The sequence below is a fragment of the Lutra lutra genome, chromosome 3, assembly GCF_902655055.1.
Source record: "Lutra lutra chromosome 3, mLutLut1.2, whole genome shotgun sequence".
Taxonomy (NCBI): domain Eukaryota; kingdom Metazoa; phylum Chordata; class Mammalia; order Carnivora; family Mustelidae; genus Lutra; species Lutra lutra.
The window spans coordinates 16,434,007-16,459,481 of NC_062280.1; the positions used below are offsets into that span (position 1 = coordinate 16,434,007).

At 37.3% G+C, this 25,475-nt stretch overlaps 1 protein-coding gene across 4 annotated transcripts in view; it reads left to right on the top strand.

The window, feature by feature from the left end:
• Positions 1–25,475, top strand: part of PARD3B (par-3 family cell polarity regulator beta) — a 1,059,813-nt gene that overhangs the window by 156,778 nt on the left and 877,560 nt on the right. The window lies entirely within an intron of this gene.

The following is a 25,475-nucleotide window of genomic DNA, read 5'->3' on the forward strand; positions in this document are numbered from 1 at the left end:
TAGACAGTCAACTCAATACCTGTGATTTGAATGTGTTTCAAAATAGAGAAAACAACAGGCAGACAAATCTTATGAGTAACTATGGTGAAGGTTTTTTCTTTTTCTTTCTTTTTTTTTTATAAAGTAGCTGGCAAAAACCCATCTTTTTTTGTTTTCATTTCTTAAAATCAAAACAAAATACTAAATGGAATATTCCAAAAAGTTGTAACATATTTTGCCACCTACTTGGGAGTAACCCTGTTGCAAATATCTTATTTTAATTAGATTTTTCTTCTGATGATAAACTGGAAAAGGCGTGAGAGGAAACTTCAGTGGCCATACATTGAATTTTTGCAGTTGAGACACATTGTTTTATGGCCGCTTCTGTGTTGGGCTCCTCTTGTCAGTGGCTCCTGTGTCCTCCCGAACTGAACCACAGCGCTCCCAGAGGGATCCTGGCTTCAGTGTTTCTTCTCCTGTGTGTCCTCAGTGCTGTTTGTACTAGGCTAATTTATGTGTGTTTATGTGTTTCTCTCTTTTGTTTTTCTGCACTCTCTGGGGGGTGTGTGTGTGTGTGTGTGTGTCTGTGTATGTCTGTGTGTGTGTACCAACTGCCCTGGAATGTAAGTGATTTAGTGAACTCGGGTAAAATTTACATTCTTCCTTTTCTGTAAGATCTTTTTGGACTGTTCGAATTTCCAAAAGTCTTTGTGGACCTTCTGTCCATTTATTTGCCCTGTTTTCTGTTGGAACTCAACCTTGGTTTGCTAATTTGCTTTGTTTTATAATTACTCATTCCATAAGGGACTTACGTCCCTAAATAGATTGTAAGTTCTGTGTGACATGGACCAGAAGATTTTTATTTCCTTTGTGTTCCTTGTATTAATAATATCTGGTACATTCTCTTATCCATTTTGATTCTCAAAGAACACTTGCTGCTTGGTCTCCCAGAAATTAATAATATTATTTACATTGATAACGTTAAGGGATGACTTTCACGTCTCTATTTCTGTTTCACTTTCTGTCTCCTGCAGCAATCTTCTTATTTTGAAATAGTCTAGGCATTTGGTCTGTTTGTTAATGAAGAAGGTCTTCCCTTCTCAGATTTCACTGATGCCCATTGTATTAAACGCCAAAAAGTAGCAAGTTTATGAAGGGCCAGAAGAAAATGTCTCACCCCAGCCTTGTCCAAGACCTAATTATAGGAAGGATGTTCCCATGAATGGTGCTGAGGGAAATCATTTGTCCTACAGAGCTCTTCCTTTAGAGAATTCTTTTTAACTATCCTGGCAGTGCCCTTTTAACTATAATCCATTTACTAGACACAGAAACAGCTTTTATTATATGTAATCTTGGTTTTAAAGGGACTTCACTGCTGTTGAGTCAGGTGAAAAAAAATGAGGTAGTCTTAAAATCCTAGCAAAGGATTAGGGCTGTTTGGGTACAGGTGTACCTATTTCCTTAATGTACTTTCACATCAAATACAAGGCGCCTAATTGGTATTGTGCTGCAGAGCAGATGAGAATGTACGCTTTGGATATTGCTGGGGAAAAAAATACATGCTCCCATTTTTTCCTTTTTAAAAATAATGTCAGTGAAAAAGAGAGCATCACTTTTTTTTTTTTCCCTGACATCATCTCTGCAGTCTGAAGAGTTTCTGATAGTTTACGTATCTAGTATGGAAAGAAGGTTCCTCCAGACTTTGTTTGACCTTACTTTTTTGTAAATTTAGATTGAGAAGTAATTAGAAGTGTTACTTCTAAATGTTTAGTGATCTATCAAATTTACCCAAGATCTGTGGATACAATATCAAGCTTAGATAAAATCACAATCCACCTCTTTTCAAATTGGCTATCTAATAATCTCTTGCATTCACGATATGGAATGCAAGCCCAGAGAGGCATGGGTGGATGTACAGAATCCTTGGCCAACGCCACTTACCCCGACTCCCTAGGAAAGCCTCTCACTACAGGTGAAAATTTGATAGCCCAACCCCAGCAGAGGAAGCAGGAGAAACAGAAATTTAGAATCAGAAAGCAGAGCTGGCTGAGGTCATTTACTGAGTGTCAGAGCCATCTGGTAAACTTCTGCAAAGACTGAAATTAGAGGCTGAATGGCATTCTACTTACAATCCCACGGTTTCCGAAGTAAATGACTTTCGAAACCTCTGGTACCAGAGGTGGTTTCCCTTTGGTCTTATCTCAATTACTCCTTGGGCCAACACAATGCGTGGTGCACATGGTGCCTCTTTGGGAGGTTTTTTGGTCCTGTTTCAACTTGCTTTCCCAGTAGAGTCCCTTCACAGGCGAGCCTAGATAACCATGTTGCACTATTTCTATGCTATGTTGTCTTGAAATATTATTGGAGCAGCTTTGGAATTTTGCATCTTATGATAACTAATATTTGTATAAAATCTTATGCTGTGACTTAATTCTCCAGTTGTAACACCCGTTCTTCAAAATTCTCCTGTTTTTTGAATCTGTTTGATGATTCAAGTTCTTTGGGATAAATACATGAAAATTTACAGTTTTACACTAATGCCTTTTCTCTGGCTGCCCAAGGCTACTGACGCAGTTCACACAATAACAACTAAACATTTTATGGAGCACTAACAGTGGCCGAGAATGTCTTTGGCAATTATATATTCTGTTTTATTTCATAGTGACCCTGCGGGCAGGAGCTATTTGTTATCCCTATTTTTAGTTTCTGAGAAGAGCCCCAGAAATTGTAAGGGACTTGGTGGAGATCACACAGGTTGTCAGTGGCAGAATCAAACTAGAATTTAAATTTCCATACTCGTTTGTTCTTCTGCAATGTGCCAAGCAGTGTGTTGGTTGTTTGACTCTATAATTGCTGATTATGAAAACTCATGAATTATAAATAAGCATGAATTTGTTTTTATATAGCACCATTGTTAAGAAGAGGTAGGTAATAGAACTATGGAGTTTAACAAGATTATTTTGAATTAGTATGTCACACGTATATAAATTCAACTGTCTTTGCCTGAAGCTTGTACCTAATTTTTTGTAAAAGTACATTGCCTGTGTTACTGTCCCTTGCATCCCTTTCTCCATGTCCCAGATTACTTCTGTGAGGACTTGGTAGACTACACTTTTCTAAAAATGATATGCTGTTTTGTAGGAGAATATATTCTATAGTTCAGTAACTACTTTTCAGAAGGATTGCCAAATGTGCACAAATTATATGTTTTTTTTTATCTGTAGTAGACAGGGTATCAGCCTCTAAAGATATCTAATCCTAATGTCCAGAACCAGTGACATGTATGTTACATGGGAAAAGGGTCTTTGCAAATGTGATTAAGGATGTTAAAATGTGGGGAAATTATTCTGGATTATTTGGATAGGCCACGTATACTCACAAGGGTCCTTATAACCGAAAGAGGCGGGCAAGAGAGTAGGTATTAGATACAATGTGAAAAGAATTGACTGTCCGATGCTGACTTTAAAAATGGAGCCAGGGACACCTGGTTGGCTGTTAATAGAGCATATGACTCTTGATCTTGGGGTTCTAAGTTCAAGCCCCATGTTGGGTGTAGAGATTACTTAAAATTAATAAAATCTTAGCAAAAAAAAAAAAAAAATGGAGCCAAAGAATGCAGGTAGTTTCTAGAAGCTGGGGGGGGGGGGGGGCGGTGAGGAATGGATTCTTCTCCAGAGCTTCCATATAGAACACAGCCCTGCTGACCTCTTGATTTTAGCCCAGTGAGACCTATTTCAGACATCTTACCTCTGGAATTACAAGTTTGTGTTGCTTGAAGCCACCGTGTTTGGAGTAACTTGTTATAACATCAGTAGGACACTAATACAGTGTCTCTTATCCTATTTTAAACTTTTAAAATGATGATGAAGTTTTCACAAGTTGGACTTAAAGATTTTGTAGGACAAGGAAAATGTCTTATGCTTCTGATTAGTTGATCAATCTGTTCATTCTTTCCAAAGTACATCACAGATCGAATCTCCATTCGTGGGGTGAGCCTCACTCTTTAGGTCTTGATTGCTATGCTTTTGTCTTCTGTAGAAATAATTTCAGGGTCACACCAGAGCTATATAGTATTGACTTATCAGTTTCTCATTGTAATATACAATACTGCAAAGTCGTCTACAGATTAACATCTAACAACGCCCATGCAAAGCTTAGCATTAGCTGATATTTTTTTTGAGTGTGAGAACCTGAGTATTGAATTTTTTAAATGATTGTCTTCCTTATTATTATTATTATTATTATTTCTTGTTTGTAGAAGGCAATGGCAATATGATACTGAAATACAGCAATGCATAACTTGTTATGTAAATTGGATTACTGCCATGATTTTACAGTAAGTAAATACATATACAAAAGTAAAATTTTATTACATGGTAAAGTACAATGAAAGACTGTTTGTATCTTTGACTAAATTTTGACTATCACAGGGGTTAATTTTGGAAAAATGCCCAAATCCCCTGGATGCTAGTGATGGTGGGTTGGCCTCAGGGATTGCACATGGTATCTGGGACTCCAATATTAAAGTTTCATTTCAGTTTCATCCTTTATTAGCTATAAGTCCTGGGGTAAGTTTCATGTCTATTAGCCTTAATTTGCCTGTTTGTAAAATGGATGTAATGTTGGTTTTTATCTTATAAGGTTGGTGTCTGAAAACTGTATTAAGTTTTCAATATAGTATGGTACATAGTAAGTGCTCAATTGTTAGCTGTTGAATCTTATAGTGTTGTAGGTGTATTTTTTACCTGTGCATTTTGATTTAAACATTAAATGTTTTAAATTTAAGTATTAAAACATCAAAGGCTATATAGAGTACATTCTGCTTTTTAAAAATCTCATGAAATTTGTTTCAAGGTTATTAAATTGTGCAATAGTTTAATGGGAAGTTACTTTATTATGACAGAACATTTGGATTCATTTATTATTGAGAAATCAAACTGCCAGTATGACTAACTTTAACTTTAAAACAGGAATCCTTCTATCAGAACACATTGCTTGGTAATAGAAGCATCATTCAGAAATCCAATGTGCCTTTGAAATGGAGACTATTTTGCGCACTGAACTAGTGACCTAAAACTAGACACTGTCCTTAACGCCCAAGTCACTCTCTGCGCACACTCTGTTGCCCCCTAGTGGAATCCACAGCTACCTGGAAAGCAGCTTGCAGGAGACACTCCCTGAATGTGATGGTGTGTTTGGCTCTATTTCATTCTCAGTTTTGCTGTATTTTTAGTCCAGCTCAGACTGTGTAGTGGGTAGTAAAACCAGACTGAATATTTCAGCCAATGGTTGTTATTTCTTCACGGTTCTCAACCATACCAATGCTTACCTGTGCTTTTATAAGCCATCTTAGAAGGGCTGAAGCAAAATCTTCGCGTTTATAAAACTCCTTTTCATTTAGACTTCTTCCCTTTTCCTGTTCACTGGTTGAAGGGCAAATGGCTGATTGTGATGGAGTGTATAACTCTTTCAGTATGTAATTGGACAGTTTATGCAGTTTGTGTTTTTCTGTAGGTAGGGGATACTTAATTAAGTTAGACTCCTTTAAAAAAAAAGAAAGGTCTTACATTAATTACGTCATTTCGAGTCATTTTGTCAGTGAGGCCTCATTTCAAGGCAAACACCTGTGTTAAGCCCTTGTGGTTTTTTTTTTTTTTTTTTTTTTTCGGTTTTGTTTTCATTTTTTTTTTTTTTTTAAACAAATCAGAATATGGTGTTTTGGGGATTTTTTTCTTCTCAAGTTTTTCCTTTGGTTCATGGGTGTTGAAGTTTTGAAATTGCATTTGAAGGGAAGCTTAGAGGGTGTTTCAGAAGTCCATGCAGAAGCCCCTAAAGATTGCCTTGGCCAAAGAAATTCCATCTCAGACTTTGTGAGGATAGATATTGTGTTCTGAGGATAGATACTGTGATACTGAATTACAAAATTATAAAGTCACAGAACTAGAAGAGACCTCAGCAGTCATGTGGCATAAACCCATCCAAAAAAAAAAAAAAAATCTGAACCAGGAGGTTTAAAGGGCTCCATATTTCCAGCTGATGTCTTTTCTGTGTCCATTTCTGCATTTCTTCCCTAGAGCGCTGGTAACATCTGATACATGTTAAAGCCACTCTGTTTCCCTCCCTCCACTCTGTTTCCCTCCCTCCAAATAGGCTTCCTCCATTTGGCTTCCTTATTTTTATTGATAGGAATATCTTCTCTTAGTCTTTCAGGTTTGAACCTGCTCTTGTTTAAAAAATGTAGTTAATAAATCCAATTCATTCTTTTCTTTAACGTGTCGCATGTGTCTGCTGCTCTCTTTGCGTTTCCACGGCTACCAAATTTATATCCGTGAGATCTCAGGCAAGGTTATTTAATTGATAAGGAATTGGTGGCCTTGCCTTTAGCCCCCACCTCCCTGTTCTGTGCCATGAGTGCAAGCCCAGTGGCTCAGAGCTTGGATTCTTGATAGGGAAGGTCAGTTTATTTCTTGGTTCTGCTATCTGTTGTGTGGCTTTGGACAAGTTGCTTAATCTCTTTGTCCTTAGTTTCCTCATGGGCAATTGGAGCTAAAAAGTGGACCAAGTTTACAAGTTAATACATGTATAGTATTTAGGAGAGTACCCGTCCTGTAGTAGGTCATCAGTGAGTGTTAGGTGCTATTATAATTAATATGCTACTATTTTGTATATAGTAAACTATTCCTGGGGCACCTGGGTGGCTCAGTGGGTTAAGCATCTGCCTTCAGCTCAGGTCATGATCCCAGGGTCCTGGGATCAGGCCCCGCACTAGGCTTCTTGCTCAGTGGGAGCCTGCTTCACCCTCTCCCTCTATTCCCCCTGCTCCTGCTCATGTTCTGATTCTAGCTCTCTCTCTCTCTCTCTCTCAAATAAATAAATACAATCTTAAAAAAAACCTCTGTTCCTACACTGTACTAAACTACTATTGCTATCATACAATACTAATATAATTAGTACTATTACTAATGTTGTGTTGGTTAAGTCCTTCCATTCCTTTCAGTGTGTACTGAATCCAGCCCAAAATCTATAGCCATGTCTATATTTAGCAGCTTCAGAATGGCCCCAAACTATCTCAGGCTCAGCCTTCTCAACCCTCAACAGTAATGGAACTGCTATACTGACTATTCTCTTTGTACCATGCATGCACTTTCTTACTTCAGAGCCTTCTGGATGTTTCTCTTGTCTGGTGTGTCCTTGTCCCTACTTCCTGCCTTATCGAGGGTTTATTCTGTGGTTGACCCTTGAATGACATGGTCTACTTCTATGTGGATTTTTTGGATAAATACAGTACAGTACCGGTGTGTTTTTTCTTCCTTGTGACTTTCTTACATTTTTTTTTCTCTAGCTTACTTTATTGTAAGAATACAGTATATATAGTATACAAAATACATGTTAATCAGCTGTGTTGTTAGTAGGGCTTTTGGGCTACAGTAGGCTAGGATACAGTAGGCTAGTCGTATCAAGTTTTGGGCGAGTTGATGTTACATGTGGATTTTAGACTGCAGGGGGTGCCGGTGAGGGCTCCTAAATGCCCAAGTGCTCCAGGGGTCCACTGTGTATGTTATAAAACGTAAGCTTCATGGAGAGAGGGTGTTTGTTATATTCCCTGCCGTATTCCCACTGTCTGTGCCAGCGGGTGGCACTTTGTAGCTGTTCAGGTAGCTGTAGAGTGGAGTAGAGGAATGAATGAATCAATGTTTATGTGTGTATATTTTAGGTCTTTAGTAAGCCCTTACCAACATTAAACTTTTTTTTTCTTGATAAATGAGAATGATACATGTTTTCTTTCTCGTAAGTATCATTGGGAAGGTTGAGTAGTTGTATGTAAAAATAAAAAGGAAAATTTTTTTTTTTTTAAAGATTTTATTTATTTATTTGTCAGAGAGAGAGGGAGAGAGAGCAAGCACAGGCAGACAGAATGGCAGGCAGAGGCAGAGGGAGAAGCAGGCTCCCTGATGAGCAAGGAGCCCGATGTGGGACTCGATCCCAGGACGCTGGGATCATGACCCGAGCCGAAGGCAGCTGCTCAACCAACTGAGCCACCCAGGCGTCCCTAAAAAGGAAATTTAAAAGTGCTATAGACCGGTAAAGGATATATTTCTGCTGCTCAATTCTTACCAATCTTTCAAGATCCAGATCAAATTATATATTTTTTTTTCCTAGTCAGTGTTCGCAGACTATCCCAACACTAAGTAAATTCTCTGTGCTCTGCAATTTTATAAAATCATTTAGCAGTCCCTTTGAGAACAACACACTGTTGCTTAGTTACATGTATCAATTGCCATCTTAGAATTCTTAAGAATTTTATGGTTTGGGGCACCTGGCTGGCTCAGTCTGTAGACCTGTGACTCTTGATCCTGGGGTTGTGAGTTCAAGCCCCACATTGGGTTGTAGAACTTACATAAATGAAACAATAAAATAAAATAGTAAGTACTTAAAGCCAAAACCAAAGCAAAAGAATTAAAAAAAAATTATGGTCTAACTTAAGCATTTATTTTGTCTCCCTAAATGTCTTGGATGCTTCTTTATGACTGAGATAGCCTTTTATTTTATTTTATTTTATTTTATTTTATTATTTTATTTTATAGATTTTATTTATTTGAGAGAGGGGAGAGCATGCATGCAAGAGAACACAAGCAGGGGGAGCTGCAGAGGGAGAGGGAGAAGCAGGCTCCCTGGGATCATGACCTGAGCCAAAGGCAGATACTTAACCCTGGAAGCCACCCAGGTGCCCCCAGAGACAGCCTTTTAAAATATTTTTTAACAACTGACTTGTTACCTGTGGTTTAGCAGTTAATAAACACATTTGATTTTAGTTAGTGAGAGAGTTGGTGCTTGAATTGGAGATTTCTAATTGTCCTTCATTTTCTCCCACCAAATTATGTTGTCTCTTTTAAATATTTATTAAGAGGCAGTTTGTGGGCACTTTTCAACCTCAAAGGACCACTTTGGAATCCATGCCTTTGTGACCTTATTGTGGCAAAGACGAATGATGTTGGGAAGTAACTTCAGGCAAAGTGATCCACATAATGGCCATGTCCAATTTGGTTCTCCCTCGTGCCTTCTGTAGTTTAGCTTTTTGGCAGCTATAGTGTATGTGTGTGCGTGAGGAGGAGACCATATGTGTGCAGATCTGTGTATGCAGAGTTGTGTCTACGTGCCCTGACTATGCTTGTTGATGCACACTTACATGATGCAAAGGTTTTATCAGATGTTGGAAAGAAAAGAAATTTTCAAGATGGTGGTGCTGTTAACTTAGGCATTTGAGTACAGTGAAGAATAAACAGAAGAAAATGTTTGACATAAGGAAAATTTCAGGTTTGGTTGAAGGGAAAAAGCCAGTAAAACTTGAGATTATAGTAATGCTTTACTTAGAGCAAAACACGTAATTCTTAAAAAGAATCAATGAACATTTTCACCATTAAAGCATGCCTTTAGCTGTATATTTTTGGACCCAGTTCTACTGATGTTCTCTCTCTCATTGGGGTCTTTTGAATCTCTCTATGCCCAAGAGGTATGGGACCATTATTATTTTTAAAATACATCTGTTTTTGACTTATATAACTTACAAATGGCAATTTCATTAGAATACCTGAAATACAATTCAGTTGTAAAATGTCCTCTTTGAAAAATGCAAATGCCTCTTGGTGCTAATTGGGTGTCATACTGTCATTGCCTAAGCGTACATCAGTTCAGTCGGATTGAATTCTCCCAACACCTAGCTAAAACCTGCTTCGCGGAAGGCATGCTGTAGAGTGTTAGGTGCCAGAGCATTAGGCTTTGGCAGTTTGAATCCAGGTTTTTCTTACTATTCTAACCGAGCTCAACCTCTGTTTTCTCATCTGTAAAATCAGATACCCTGTCTCACGGACATCACTGGGTTTGTGGGAGGAACAAATGAAATTAGAAGTATGGTAACACTCTGAACTGGGATGTGCCAAACCAGCAGAGCCCTTTGTTCTTACCCCTTGGAACAGTGGTTCTGAGGTGTTTGAGCAAACATTTACTTGCAGTCCAGGAGGGACTTGTAACGGAGAAGGACCCTGAGCCAGGCAGAGAGGGATGTGAACGAAGTTTGGAAGGAAGGAGGCTAGTTGTGTGTATGTGTGGGGTGGAGTCCTCTCTTTGTATCCAGTGAGGTGTCCAAGAAAACAGGGACCTTTTTAACCTGGAAAGAGGGCAGCTGTGAGGGTTGTAGGAAGAGGCGGGTTACTGGGGGGTAACTACCCTTGGGAATTGAATGGCTGGGAAGCAAATGTATCAGAGCTTCTACATACAGACAAGCAAGGACGGAATGAACTGTAGTACAAAGACAGTTTCCCAGAGCTTTCCAAGATTCTGGAATCTGTTATCATTTCTGTGTATATACTTATTCACTACTTAGTTCCTGTTTGAACGATTGGAAGGGAACTGTGTGCTTCTTTGGAGAGCAGAGGGGGAACACCCTGTCTTAGGAAAGATCTCAAGAAATCAGTTAAAATGTTATGGAAAGAAAAGCACCTAAATACGTGAAACCCCACGGTTCAGGAAAAACAAAACAAAGCAGTAGGGATATGTCTGAGAACTGGCAAGCTTAGGCAAGCAACTATGTAGCTCCTTTTTTTCATCGGAGACTGTGAGCCGTTCAGTAATTTCATGAGACTAACCATGTGCTACCCTCCTAGCTAATCTTTTACTGTGCAGGTTTTTGCCTTCCAGGAGCTCAGACTCACTTTATGTTATTCATGAGCTACACTGTGAACCAGGTGAACTTTTTTGGAGCTGCTCTTGGAATTAAATGAATGTTTATAACACTCCTGTTGAGGTACTTATTACAAATTCCATTTATATGTATAGATGCCTTACATTTATAGATACATTTTTAGTAAATAAGAATTTCCTCAAATTTGGCTTTTAAGAACTGTAGCTTTTTAAGGTCCTATAAGTATATAATTTTCTGTTAAAAATAAAGCGTACTTCCCATCGTAAATATGGAAACTTAGAGAATTTTGGCAGGATTACTGCACTTTATATTTGCCGCTTTAAGTTTTTAAGTTCTCTTTTTAGCTTTCCTTCTTCTCATGTTATGAATCAATTTTGAAGGATCAAATGACATTTCCTGAACAATAAGAAAGACTGTGCAGACTTTAATCAGAGGGGTATAATAGCGTAAATTCTTATTCATACTACCTTTATTAATCTCAGTCCAAAAGGTTCCAAGTGAAACTCACATATTTACACAATACTTAATCAGAAACAGAACAGAAAGACTGCAAAATAATGATTTGAGGTGATTGTAATAGCCCAACAATCTAAAAAAAAATATATCTATATATTTACATATATATGGCATTACAATCACCTCAAATTGCAAATTTGAGGTGTATTTGTATAAACTACAAATTACAATGTTATAATTGTAATAAAATTGAAATATATATATATGGCATTACAGTCACCTCAAATTACAAATTTGAGGTGTATTTGTACAAATTACAGTATCTGAAATATGCATATTTCAGATTTTTGGGCTATTACAATCACCTTCTTCAACAAAAAGTTGAAGAATCTCCCCGTTCTTGATACCAAGGCTAGCACTTGACTTTCCAGACTCCTAGCTTAGTGTAGCCACTGTGTCCCAGTTCAAAAATGAACCTGATATGATAGCATGATGTAGTGCTCTCAGTAGCTCACTTCTGAAGTGGAAATCTTACAAAGGTTTTGGGTGATTATTTAAAAATGGAAATACTTAATGTTGTGGAGACTGGAGAGCCTTGGGACCGTCCTTGAGAAGAAAGGGTGCAAGGGAAACTGCCAACTGTCCTCACGTGTTTGGGGGATCATAGAAGAGAAGGAATAAACTCATCCGCTGGATCCCAACAAGTTGGTCCAGTGAGGTTTTAAGAAACGGAGTACACGGCAGCTCAATACCACGAATCGCTCTCCTGTGAAGCGTATGCCACTTTGTTGAACACAGACCCTTAGTCCTTGAAAGAATATAAGCAAGAGTTGAGCAAACATTTGCCTGGAATTGCTCCTCTAGGTTTAGAGTGTGATGTGCCCCACAACAGGCCAACTGTGAGCCTCTGAGGCATGCATTTCTGTCTGGAAATACAGGGCCGGCCTGTGTATGGTACAGTGATGTGATTGTTTGCTTACTCAGCATCCATTCTCCACTTTTGCCTTCCTAGGAGGGCGCCACGTTTGTTCAGGTAACTCCCTTCAACGTGCAGCCAGAGTGGTTTGGTCTGTATGACCACCCACCTGCAAGGGTGAGTCTGGGTGGTCCGTCAGCTGCGATCTAGTTCCTGGTGCCAGTGATTACTTTGAGAATGGTCATGTGATTCAGTTTGTGCCAAACATGCTCAAAGAACAGTTAGCTGAGGCCATCTGGGAAAGCTCTTTCCTTGGTCTTATGGGAGAAGTTCCCTTTGAATTTTACTGTGAGAGCCTTAGAACCTCGGTAGCCATCCAGCTTCTAGCATGTGGTAGAAGCAGCCAAGAGGAGAGCCAGACCCCAGGGAATCTCAGGGATGTGGGTCCTGAGCCAGGGAATTTGTCTACAATAACGCCCATCCGAACTTGGTACCACCAGTTACATGAGTCATGTATTACCTTATATTTTTGCCTGTATCAGCTGCACTTTTCTTGGGTTCACAGATAAAATTTCCCACTTCTTACCCACTGTTGTAGGACTGTGGGCTGTTTTCCCCACTCTTCTTTATTCCTTAATGATTAGGACAAATGTGTTCATCCCTCTTAGTTTTCTAACATTGTTAATTTTAAAAATTTTGTGAGTTTTGTTCATGGTTCTGCCAAGTTACTTATCTCTGTTTTTTCAGGAATTTTTTAATTGTTGGTAAAAGATTTAAGCCCTTTAAGGTTAAAATGTATATTTCAATTGTTTAGTTTGCATGACTTTGATTTAATAAACAAGATTAATGTGGAATGTTTCCATTGGGTAAAAATTCTATTTTTCTATTTTAAATTCTTCATTATCCATTATTGTTGATTTTGTTTTTCCTAGAAGGAAGCAATTCATGATATTAAACTATTAAACATAAACTCTTGCCATTTCACTCATTCTTTAAAAAGTTATGTATTTACAGCCCGTATTCTAGGAACTGGGGAATCAGAATGAGTTCTGATTTTGACCTTTTGACATATTTAAGACATACGCAGTTAAGTTGGTATGTGTTTCACAGAACACAGAGGCTGTTTTTCTCCGGGGGTACTTTCTTAACCTAGTCTTCCTAATTTTTATTTTAATAGCATGGGAAATGTATTCGCTACTCATCTTGAAAAGTTGGGATTTCTCTTTCACTAGATGCAAACTTATTTTACGTGAAAAATCTGGAAACTATGCCTAAAGAAAAAAAACAAATCCAAAACAAAACAAAAAACTCGGGCAGTTTAAGAACTTAGAGTGAAGTATAGTAAGCTTTTAAATTGTTCTCCAATGCCATGAGATAAATAGCAGGTTTAATTCTCCAGCTTCCCCTTAGTACTTGGGTTTTGCTGGTTTTCAGAATCGTCCCTCATCCTCTAGAAAGAACTAGAACTGTTGACGTGACACATGGTTGTTCTTCTCCTACCCCATATCCAAGTCATACAGAGGTGTCTAGGTGTTCTTGATGTAGCTGGGGCAGCACAGAGACCCCCAGGTGGCCCTGGGCCACTAGCTGGGGCAGAATGGGAATGCTTTTCTATCATCAAGGCAGAGGGAGTACTCACAGCATGGACATCAGGAACATTTTTGTGATAAAGCCAATGCAATTCATACCTAAATAAATTATAGGGTCTGTGGTTCTTCACACTGTGACATTTCAATCCTTTTTTTCTGAAGTAGCTGGATGGCAGTTCACAGCAATTCTTTGAGCTTGCTAGAGACCTTGCCCCCTCCCCTCAAACTACAGGGGATATTTTGGTTTATTTAGGAAGTGTAGAGGTTAAGTGAGAAGTGTTAGGGTTGGGGGGCATGAATGTAACTGGTTGGAAAAATAATTCACAGACTCAGTGCGCTGATGACTTGAAAAAAACGATGTGCTATGATAAACATCAAAATAAAACAAGCAACAAAGAATAATATGAATAAGAAAGTGATAGAAAAACGATAAAAATGTTGACATTTCCTTAGGGAAATCTAATGTCAAAGGCATAAACACTCCAACTATTCAGATGTCTCTTTCCCAAATGGAAACTTCTATTTCAGGAAGTTAAGTATTTAACTGCAATGACTGAACATAATATGAAATATTTTGCACTTGAGAGAGACTTCAATCTGAGATGAGTCTTGTGCTCATATATAATGCATTAAAATATGGAATGCCGCTGCTGGTTGGCCAAGTTTTAATTTTAAACTTCAGTATCTTTTGTGTACATACACACACACACACAAAACTTATTGAATTGGCATGTTTCAAAGAAAACTTAGATTGAGAACTTATATATTTCTTGCTACATTGATATTTGAAATGAATATTCAAATAAAAGTAGAACATCAAAGATGCTAAAGTACTGCGTTTAAATCTTTGCTGTTCTTTGGAACTCAGAAGCTGAAAATAAATATCAGATTTATTGAAATGAATACTATGGAAGTCTCTTTCTTGGTAATTTAATTCAACATACTGCTTAGATTTTTCCAAAACTAAATATTTTCCTCTTAAATGGAAAAATGTTTCTTTTATTCAACTGTAGTGTCTGATGGCCTAATGTCACGGAAAGTCAACATAATTTGGGGATTTAGAAATTTTTAAATTTAAGTTACAACTTTATTTTAAAATTGGCTTTTTATACAATGAAAATAATTATGGCTGGAATACTCAGCACTATTTGACAGTAATATACTTTATATGAAATAAATAACAGATTTTAAAAATTGATAGTGTCTCCATATAAGGAGAGGAATGCAGCTCTGGATTGAATTTTTTGACACATAATCTTTTATTATGACATCTAGTTGATTAATACTTCAGCCAAATCATTGTTTTAAAATATCTCCTTTCACTGTCCATTAGATCTGGAGCTGCAAGCATGCATAAAACCTGGCATCCACTTTGTACTCCCCATCATTTACTTTGGGATAATGCCAGTGTCTTGGTTACAGTGTTTAAAGTATAGCCTGGATGCTTTGTTTTGGGAATTTGTCTGGGGCTGGACAACTTTTATGTGTGACTTTATTGTTGCATTTGAGTGACACAAAGATAGTGTCAAAACAAACAATACTATAAGAACAAAAGGTGGTAGGGCAGGAGAGTGGAACAAGAAGCACCCTTGTAGGAGTTTTCCTTTGGTTTAAAACTATTTAAAGCTATGTTACTACTAAAAATGTTAGTACCTGTTAAATGTCAAAATTTAGAATACAGTACAATACAAAGAACACCAAAATTATCTGTGATCACATAGAACAGAAATAATCCATCATTAGAAACTGGGTATATGAATTTGTTTTGTAGATATACTCAAACATAAATATGGGATATATGCTTTTTCATACAAAATTGATAGTTACATGCTTTTCTTTGTCATGTCACTTTGCTATGTATTTATTCTTAGAAAAGTTTTTTTTTTTTTTTTTAAATTCAAGTTAGTTAACATACAGTGTAGTACTGGTTTCAGGAGTAGACTTTAGTGATTCATCAGTTGCATATAATACCCAGTGCTCATCCCAACAAGTGCCCTCCTTAATGGCCATCACCCATTTAGTGCGCCCCCCCTGCTCACTTCCAGCAACCCTCAGTTTGTTCTCTTATGGTTTGCCTCCCTCTCTAGTTTTGGCTTATTTTATTTTTCCTTCCCTTCCCCTATGCTATTCTGTTTTGTTTCTTAAATTCCACATATGCATGAAATCATACGTATTTATCTTTGTTTAACTTATTTTGCATAGCATAATCCCCTCTAGTTCCACCCATATCATTGCAAATGGCAAGAGTTCATTCTTTTTGATGGCTGAGTAGTACTCCATTGTATATGGTGGATGGCATGCTGCAGCTTCTTTATCCACTCCCCTGTTGATGGACGTTGGGAATTTTTGCCTAATTTGTAATTTGCTATTGTTGATAGTTCTTCTATAAACATATTGGGATGCATATGCCCCTTTGAATCAGCATTTTTGTATCTTTTGGATAAATACCTAATTTAGCTCATAGGGTAGCTCTATTTTTAACTTTTTGAGAAACCTTCATACTGTTTTCCAGAGTGGCTGCACTGGCTTGTGTTCTCACCAACAGTGTAAGAAGTTTCCCCTTTCTTCACATCCTCACCAACACCTTTTGTTTCCTAACTTATTAATTTTAGCCATTCTGACCAGTGTGAGATGATATCTCATGGAAGGTGATTTTTAATGTTGGCAATAGTATTCTGTCCTGGTTTGGGGATTTTTTTTAGCTTCTTTCTTGCTCTTTGAAGTTTTTATTATAATTCTGGGCAATTATGACTCTAGTTACTATAGGTAAATTTTAAAAACAGGATGTATTTTCAGCATAAAAATCTTAGAATATTTTAGAAAATGACTCAGCACTTTAAGTACAGCATAGAATTCCTGTCTAGAAAACTAAGTAAATGACCGTCTTAGTGGAGCTTACTGAGCTGGTTGCTTACTGAGGTGGCTGTATATTGTCTCTGATCTCTGTTCTTGTGTTTAGAAGAAAAATTTTCATTTGTTTTATAAGAGATTAATGGTATGTTATGAGCTGTGATTTACTTTAAAAACATTTCTGCTTTGAAATACATATATAAAGAATTTAAAGGCAAGTCTAACTTAAAAAAAAATCTTAAGTCTGTTTATGTTTAAATATGTATTTTGAGTGTTGGGGATTTACCTATTGTCTAGCATTTTATTAATACCACACAATACTTTTTTTTTTTCACCAATGGAAAAGAAACATATTTGCAGATGCCTTCTACAGAGTAAGCCTTGTAAACATGAAAATTGTTATTATAGAATTATATGACTGTAATTAGAGTAGTATTTATTATTCTAATTAGAATTTACTTTGTTGAGAGTTTACCAAGTATGAGGCACACTGCTAAAAGCCTTACTTACATTCCCTGACAGAATCTTCGGGAATACAGTGAGGGAGATCTATTATCCCCATTTTAGAGTTGAGGAAACTAGTGTTGACGGAATGGAATTACCCAGGGGTTTGCTCACTGTCCCCAAGCCAGGGTGTGGCTGAGGCAGAATTTCAAACTTTGACCAAAAAGCCAGAGTAATTAACCACCGTGCTTAGACAGAATTTGTTTTTTCACCCTTGTGGGTTTGTTTTGTTTTTGTTTTTGTTTTGTTTTTTGAACTCTACTGAATGGTCTTTGCACTGGCTCATGTACAAAAGGTTTGTGCCATGAATCCATACCCAGTATGTAGTTGATATAAAACGCAGTAAGTTTCCTCTTGTTAAAGAGCTGGGGATGTGTGGAGCAAGGAGCTGGGCTGACGAAAGGAAGCAACAACTAATTTCTGTTGCTTTATGCTCTGGTTAAAAAAAAATAGGTCGTGAATTTCTTCTGTGAAATGTTTTAATTTCTGTAGAGTTGCCATGCATTATTCAAGATTATAAAATGATTTGAATTTCAGGAGCAGACAGATTTTCTGATGAGGATTTCAAGCTGTGTAATTATGAAACCCATATAGGTTAAAAGTTCAGAACTCGTTAGCTTAATCATTAAAAAATAACCAATTTCTAAGCATGGCATTTCATTTTAGAGGGGTACAGTTACGATATCCCTTCCTGAGGTACTCCTGGATTCTGCCTCATGTCCCAGCACATATCAGAGTGTTCACGGCTGCATCCCACACAGCTGATCCTATATTACTGCATAATTTATAAAGAAAGTTCCTATTTTATGGTGGTGAATTTGTTGCCATAAAATAAGGCACATTTCTAGGAATTTCTTCATCTTTCTTGGCTCTGTAAAAATTCAACGGAGTTAGTGAATGAGTGCCAAACATCAAAAAAGTTCATTGGAACCTGTTACAAGGTCAGAGCATACATTTAGGAAATGAATAGCAAAATTCTTTCAGATAAAGCATAGATGTTTCAGAATAGAATAGAAGGAAATTAACGTTCAGGCAAGAGAGGTAGCTCATAAAGGAGTTTTGTTTTTATTGTGGTAAAACATACCAAAATTTGCCATTGTAATCATGTCTAAGTGTAGAGTCTACTGCCTGGCATTAAGTACATTCACTTTGTTCTCCAACCACTGCCATTGTTTGTCCCCAGAATTTCTCAGAATGTGAGCATTTTTATTTTGCATCAAATAGTACAGGTATCATCAAGAATATATTTGGATTTATATAGATTTGTGGAATATTTAAGGCTTTTGACTTTTCAGTTTATGTGAAAATTAACTTTGAAGTTGCAGCTTTAGTTGCTTCAGGTAAAACATGACCTCCACGGAGAAAAACGAAGTCTTTGCCTAGACTCTGAAATATTGTCAGGGCTATGCTTACTGTCTCTGGGATGCAGAGATGTTGAGGGGAAAACTATATTCATGTAAAAGCAATCTTATAAAGAATGATTTGAAGTGATTAAAGATACCATGATCATCAAACAGTTAAAGAGGGAAAAGAAAATCTGGTATTTGAGATTTTTGACTGGCATGAAGATTTTAATGCGTATTATCTTGCTTTGCTAATCAAGGTGATTGAGATGTACTTGCTCGTTAAAGTCACTTTTGACTTTTAGTTACCAGATTTTACATTTCTCTTCATTTGAATGGTACATAAACCCTCCCCTTTGAATCTGGGCGGGGTGGGGGGGGTCACTATTTTTTTTTTTTCCTTAGGGTACTACTATTATATGTTGAGAATACATATATTTTTTCCTAATACTTGGAGAATGATAATGAAAAAAGAAGTTTTTATTGGTTCATTTCATGCTTGGTAAGATTCCAACTGTCAAAACATTATAAAATTTTGAACCTTAGAGGCACATTTCATCACCAGAGTACTAATTACTGCAGAGAACTGGAGCGAGTCATTATGTAGTAGTATTTATTAGAGTGCCCAATTTTAATGTTTTTTGGACCAGAGACACTTAAATAAAAGGTTAAGCTGTTCTGGCACAGAAGTGGGAGGAAAAACTGCATAGTGCATGCAACACTGTCAAATATAACGCAAGAAGGGTGGAATTAATTGAAAATTAGTCGCCAACTTGCGCTGAAACTCAACATCTTATTTTCAAGGATGCCCTGAGCATGGCAGATGTTGTTCTTGATTTATTTTCATATGTTTCATATTGGGCACCTGTGATGTGTGAGGCATTGGTGATAGGAGGGAAATGTGAAAGGCCAGTGGCCGCCCTCACGGAGCCCATATTCTTGCGGGGGCGGGGGGGGGGGCGGCATAAGCAGTCATTACGTAGTCGTCGTTATGTAGTCGTCGTTATGTAGCCGCCGTTACGTAGCCGTCGTTACGTAGCCGTCGTTACGTAGCCGTCGTTACGTAGCCGTCGTTACGTAGCCGTCGTTACGTAGCCGTCGTTACGTAGCCAGTAAAACATGGAAGGTGTTTTGAAGACCAATGCATCAGAGTAAGGGAAATAATGTGAGTGTTGAGGGGGTGAGGGAAAGGGTATTTTAAGTAAAGTATTTAAAGGAGGCAAAAAAAATAAATAAAGGAGACTCTTCTGAAGACATAGCATTTGAGACTAGCCACAAATGAAGATCATTTTGAAATACTAGCTACATAAAATTTTAATAGTAAGCATGTAGCTACTTCTCCTGTACTATAACTAGTATGAATAAAATAACTAAGAAATAAAGCAGAATGCAAAAGAAATATAAAGCAAGCTGCTTAGCAAACATAGTAATATTCTGTTTTTAATAGATTTTTGTTAAATTTCTTTCACACACAAGTCACTGCATAGATGATAAACAGGGAGGAGAAAAGATAAAGGATGTATCTCTACCTTCAGGAAAGTTACAATTCAGTGTTAATCATTACAGTTTCTTCAGAAAAGAGAAACCAGCAATCTGAAACAATGAAGCGTGTGGGAAATAGCAGGTCTTTCTGTTTGTCCAAGTAACTAGCAAAGTGCTTTACATGCTAATGTCTGTAGTTTTCTCTCTCTTTTGCAACCCCTTTCCGCTCCCCGACCAACACCATGAGGTCTTTCTGTGATGATCATATTTTCATTTTACTATGTAGTCCATAATAAGTGGTCAATAAGGCTTTGTGAGTTAATGAGTAAGTAAATGAAGACAAAGATCTTATGCTTTTTAGAAATACAGTTTTGAAGAAAAAAGAAATCGCTCGCATGCATTTGTAGGGGTGACATTTATTTTAAAGTAGGGAAAAATCCACCAAGGTTTGAGAAGGAAACAAGGGACAAGGGAGAGGAAGAGGTCAAGATGCAAATGAGATGAGTGACAGAAGATGAGTCCAGAAAATTGGATGGAGTGTGGTCCTAGCCCAGGTAGCGGTTGACGTTCAAAAATAGGAGAAAAAAAAAAAGTGGGGTTGGATTGGTGAAGAGTGCTGTGGAGATGTAAAGGAAGAAGTCTAAGGTGATGCTTGGGGTCACAGTTTTAGTGAAGGATAAAGGGAACCTTCTGAAATGAAGAAGAGTGGAAGCTCTTAAAGACAGGTTTCAGAATTTTAAATTTTTCAGATTTTAGGAAGAAAGTAGATGGGGAAACTATACTAAGTGTCCCCTACTCCCCATAAGTCTTGTGCAGTAACCTGTAATTAATATTTACACTTGGGATAAAGATGATAAATGGCTTCCATTCAGCATAGTTTGTACCTAATTTATAAAAAGCAGACCAAAACAAAACAAAACCCAAAACAAAGCAAAACAAAAAACCCACACCCAAACCCACCAACGAGTGGGTTTTCAGAGCACCTTGGATGTTGGAATAATGCATAAAGTATTGCAGATCTGTGCAGTTTCTATTGTCTGCCTTTGTTTGCAAGGATGAGAAGGATCAAGATGCTCTAGACTTGGAAAGAAGCAGGATTTTTTGAGTAAGGGAGCATTTAGTGTCATCTGCTGTGATGTCCGAGATGGAAGAGTGGTTGACCATTGAACTTCATCACCATGTCCTGTGCCTTTCTGTGCATTCCCTGCCTGTGCAGGGTGATCCCCAGTGAATTAAGCCAGAGTAGGACTGAAGCTTTATCTTTTCATCATTACTGACTAGAATGTCTTCCCCTGGCATTAAGGAGCTTAAATTGTGAGACAAACATATGATTTAAAGTCTGGGGATTGAAGAACAGATAGTGAGGTTTTAGGAGACTTTTTGAAGAAACCTCTGTATAACTTTAGGCTTTAGTAAAATTTGTTTTTCAGGGGATTTCCTTTCCATAAATTAATACTTTCTTAAAGATTTTCTTGGTATTTTAATTATATTTTATTCCAGAGTCCAGTCTAGACATACATACATACATACATACAGAGTCCAGTCTAGACATACATACAAGGTGGTTTATGGCTACATAAATGAATTCTAGTCAGTAAAATTATGAAATGTTATTTATTATAAATTAGTTATGACTAAATAATTACTTTTGCATTTTCCCATGCATGCACACGTATGTGCACCAACTTTTTGACTGTGTAGTTTTTAAACAGGATTATAATTTTCCAACAGTTAAGGGGTACCTGGCTAGCTCAATCAGTAGAACATGAGACTTGAATTTTCCAATATTGTCTTGTAGCACATATAGAATTTTCATATCAATGGTGATTTGTCCTAGTTGATTTTGTAATCACAAGTGAATATAATCTAAATGCTAAATAATGAATCCTTCATGTTAGAATTTTTAAAAATGTTAATGGGAAAAAAATCAAAGTTTTATGAATATAATCTTTCAGGCTTTTCATTTCACTTTGAAAGTATTCTGAATTGAAGATTGTGAAATGCTGCTGGAGAGACCCTGGCATGTGTGAGACCGGGGGCCAGAGAGGGAGCAGTCCGAGAGATCCCTTTGGGATCTGAGTCTCCTGGTCAGCATTTCCCTGGTCAAAACTCTTAACAGGGCTAGGATATAACTCAGAGCTCAGAGTCCCTGAACTGGGAGGTGTAACTCCCCTTTTATGACTGGACAAACTTGTCTGATAATGTCAAAAGAAAATAATTATGAAGACAGACTTTCAGCATGCACACTTGTGTTTATGATACATGCTTTGTGATGATGGAAGAATTAAATAACCTTCATGGAGAAGAACTAACAGATAACATGCTGCTTGCTTTTTGACATTATAAGTCATGCACTTAAACATTTGGTCATTAGACTTCAGAAATGATCTTTCAGCAATAGAACACAGACACAGATAAAGATAACTCAGGTTTAGGAATTCATTGATCAGATGATTACAGTAGTGGAATCATTGCCTCAGCTTTACTTGAATAAAATACTCCTAAAATTCTCAATATGGCTAAGAACTTTTTATATTTTTCATATAAAATAATTTAGTTTTTTTCTTTCTAGGGATTTGCTTCCAGAGTCCACCTGGAAACTCTTCTTTTATAGAATTGTACCAGAGCAACTTTGTATGTTAAAATGTTCCTGAAGGACATGGTATATATCCTTTTGTTTCCAATGTTGTTTTAGGTCAGAAACTCCCAAGAACTCTGCATGGTGGTACTTCTTTTAAAAAGTTGTAATCAAGTATCCACTACTTTGATAGTCATTTTGTGGAAATCTTTTAAAATATTAAGTGATTTTTAATGCATTCTCCTGGACTGTTGAATGACAAAAGAAATTTTCTTCTTAACTTTTTTTTGGGGGGGATTATAACAAATTTAATTAAGAATCTTAGCTGCTGGATAGGGTTTTCTAATTTAACATTTTATTCCTTAAATAGAGAAGGTGGCTGAAACTCAGTTGAAATAGGAATAATGTTGCTTTGTGGCAAGACATTTACTTAGAGAATGTGCAAATAAATTTGTTACATATTCCTGAAGTTATATTTTCTTCCTAAATTTTCTTACCCAATTGAAAGAGAACCTTGTTTCCAGAGTTGTAAGGGTATTCTCAAACACTTGAATAGCCCCATTACTTTGGTATAGTCTAAAAAGAGAATTTGAGAACTTTTAGTTTTGGACTAAAATCATGTGAATAGCAAGATACTTTTTTCACAAGGCGCAGAACGTACCACAGTGTTTTACACAGAGAAAGAAGTGAACAAGAAGGAAAACATCCTTGAATTTCTGCCTGGCTGTTAGGGCTTTTCTGTGAGTTTGAGGCCAACTTTTCTCATTCCAGAATTGGATTTTCTCATGTAGAAAAGATCAGTCTTAAGACTGGTCATCTTACCACGTGTGTATCTTATTATTCTACTTTATTACTCTCTTCTCTCATCTTCACTTGCAGGATCATAGTCCATGGTCCTTTCAGTTCTCTTTGAAGCTCAGTCCTCGTTGAACACAGTGCGTCATCTGCTGAGTGCCTGGGGAAGCAGATGACATCTCTGGTAGAGTCAGGTGTGCAAGGTGTTCAGTGACATAGTGTGTATCCATAGTGCGTGGATCCTATTTCCTGGGATGCAACACTGAGACATCTTAAGGTAATTGAAATCAGGCAAAACATAAAAATGTCCAGATTAGAATGTTATGGAGTTAGATTCTAAGCTTTATGGGTCAGTGTACTTTGCATGCTTAAGTTTTATATCTGCCTCAGGAATTAAGTGCTTGATAACCTAAAGGCTTATTAACTTTAAGTTACTTTATTTATTTATTTATGATTTTTATTTATTTATTTGACAGAGAGAGACAGAGAGAGAGAGGGAGCACAAGCAGTGGGGGAGGGGAGAGGGAGAAGCAGACTTCCCATTGAGGGGATCCCAGGACCCTGGGGTCATGACCTGAACCAAAGGCAGAGCTTAACAACTGAGCCACCCATGCACCCTAACTTTAAATGATTTTAAATGTTTAACTGATTGGAGAATAATGGTGAATGCATTTGTTTTAAGGTTTCATATTTTTTTCCATTTTGAAGAGGCTAAAAAAATCATAATTCAATATTTTTAATCCCATGAGGGAAAAAGCCAATTTCAAAAATAGAAAAAAGTGCAGGTCTGTTGCCTTGCAGAGTGATTTGTTTCATGCTTTCATTTCTTATGCTCAAGTAGTATTTCAGAAAACCTCTACTAGAAAACTAATCCAGGCCTTCCTTCTTAAGTTGACCTTGAAATGTTGGTGGAGATAGTTTATATTTGGGAAGAGACTGTCCTGCTCGAAAGATATTTGATTCAAGTCCTTTGAGGTCAAGAACTTGAGATAATAGAAATGTGTCAACTAGGCATCTGATTGACTAATAAGTGCTGCTCAAATAAATAGAAGATATACTGTTTCCATATACTCTGAAGAGAGGGAAAAAAAAGATGATGGAAAAGGTCTGTTCGTTACTTTGCACCTCACTCCATAACATGCACTGGTTCCTTGATATCTGTTAAAGCACGTTCGAAACCTGGACCCTGGCAAGAAATTGTTGGACTAGTCTATATTTTAAGAAATATTTGACAGATTATTTAAGAGCTGTATTTTAAATTACTTGATGAGCTGTGGGGCATGCTCATGTGGTAGAGTCTTAGATGTGGGCTCAAACCTCTGGGTAGTTATTTGTGCCCATCTACCTGTAACTAATGTGGTGATTCTGGTTGAGTCTTTCCATCACCCTGGGCCTCCCCCTTTCTCCTTTCTAATCTTTAAGGGGTTGGACGAGCTGCAGGAATACTGCCTGGTCTGAGGAGTGATTCCATTAGAAGATGCTGGGGAGCTTACACAGATTCTCACCATAGCCTCTGGGCTGGGACCCTGCAATCTGTGTGGAGTCCTATACTGTTTTATTGGTGCCTAGTTTTTGTTCTCTTTCCTCCAGCTACTTTCACTGACACAAGAGAAAATTCTTGAGCTGAAATCTAACAGTAGTTCTTCAAACATTGAACTGCTGGTCTGAAATTCTAGCCTTAGGGATTTTGAAGCCAGACTTGGTGACTGTGATGATGAAAAGGAGGATGATACTGAATCAGAGGAGTTTCCTTTTGACTTATTAGAAGGCCCTTTAATCAGTATCTCTTTAGAATCAAGCAAATCATTGCTCGAAATTTTAAAATGTAACATTGATATCGTGGTCATTATAACTGAATAAGGGAAAGCTCAACCAGTTTAATCTCTTCACTATAACTAGTTCTCAAGATTTATTTTGGGACTAAAAATTACGCATACAGGGGCACATGGGTGGTTCAGTGGGTTAAGCCTTTGCCTTCAGCTCAGGTCATGATCTCAGGGTCCTGGGATTGAGCCCCACATCGGGCTCTCTGCTCAGCAGCATCGGGCTCTCTGTGATCTCTCTCTCTCTCTCTGTCAAATAAATAAATAAAATCTTTAAAAAAATTTATGCATACACACACACACACACACACACACACGCACACACACACACAGAGTCCTGAATTTGTGAACAGTTATTTGTCCTGTAATACTGAGCCAATCATATAATTACTTTTGATTTTCCTCTTCTCCCCATGTTTCCAAAATAGTAATTACAAAGGACTTTAAAGATTTTATTTATT